This window comes from Mastomys coucha, unplaced genomic scaffold (assembly GCF_008632895.1).
Source record: "Mastomys coucha isolate ucsf_1 unplaced genomic scaffold, UCSF_Mcou_1 pScaffold21, whole genome shotgun sequence".
Classification (NCBI taxonomy): Eukaryota; Metazoa; Chordata; class Mammalia; order Rodentia; family Muridae; genus Mastomys; species Mastomys coucha.
In genome coordinates this window covers 38,616,665-38,617,370 of record NW_022196904.1, presented here as the reverse complement: position 1 = coordinate 38,617,370, position 706 = coordinate 38,616,665, and the positions used below count along the sequence as shown (strand labels likewise).

Below are 706 nucleotides of genomic sequence, written 5' to 3'. Positions count from 1 at the left end.
TTTTTTGCCATGAGGTGTATTTTATTTTCATCAGTCATACAAATAATTGTCTATAATATCCCAGGGCAAACCGGTGAAATCTGGCAGTCCAATTAGTGGAGGGGTCCCCTTCAGAGAGACCTGTGGGCTGTTAGCATAGGCTTGGAGTGCCCGGGTTCACAGTGCAGCTTGTGGCTCAAGTCCATCTTGCAGGTGGCTCTTCCTCTACATCACGAGGGGGTCTTGGAGATGACAGGGTGGGATGAGGAAATCTTCCTAGGCTTTTAGGAGATTTCACTCCTCTTTTTCTGTTCAGGGTTCTCTTTGGTCAGCAGAGTGTTCTTCTGGGTCTTGGTTTTCTTCAGCTTGGCCTTATCAAAGCTAGGGATTTCCCCCATATCTGGTTTGTCTGCCATCTTCTTACAACTCATGGATGCTCGCTCCAGGTGTGTTGCTACAGCAAGAGACCTGTGGACTGCTGCCTAAACACAAGTGAGTCCTCTTCCTCCTCCACCCTTGCCAGAAGCCATCAGTTGTGAAGGGCTGCACTTCAGCATCCCATCACATTTTAGTAGCTGGCTTTGATGACTTCCTGCCTAGTTTGTTTGTTAGGTTGGGATGGGTTGGGATGCGATTATTGGTTGTCACAGAAGCTTTCTGTGTCATTCACTCTTAACTGTGAGTCTGCAGACATCGATATCACAGCAATAATATCCTTGTTGCTCTT

General features: G+C 47.2%; 1 pseudogene; it reads right to left on the bottom strand.

Moving 5' to 3' along the window:
* Nucleotides 1-263: 263 nt before the first annotated feature.
* On the bottom strand, nt 264-395 carry LOC116100511 (annotated as a pseudogene).
* Between the last annotated feature and the right edge of the window lie 311 nt (nt 396-706).